The following is a 247-nucleotide window of genomic DNA, read 5'->3' as shown; positions in this document are numbered from 1 at the left end:
ATGAGGGCATATTAAAGTTGATTAGAGCGACACTGGCTAGGATCCTACGGTTCCCTCGTTCCGGCATCAACTCAAAATATTTTGAAACTTTTATGATGAGTTCTCTGGATCATAAATCACAGTGGAGATCAAAAATCAAGTCATTTAAATTTTTATATTTTTCAAAATTAATTATCTTAGTGATTTAGTATTTGGAAAATTAAGGTTGTTTTAAATGACTTGACCCATGAAATTATTTTCAAAGGTT

This window comes from Phalaenopsis equestris, unplaced genomic scaffold (assembly GCF_001263595.1).
Source record: "Phalaenopsis equestris unplaced genomic scaffold, ASM126359v1 Scaffold000551, whole genome shotgun sequence".
NCBI lineage: Eukaryota > Viridiplantae > Streptophyta > Magnoliopsida > Asparagales > Orchidaceae > Phalaenopsis > Phalaenopsis equestris.
Note: the sequence above shows the minus strand (reverse complement) of the source record.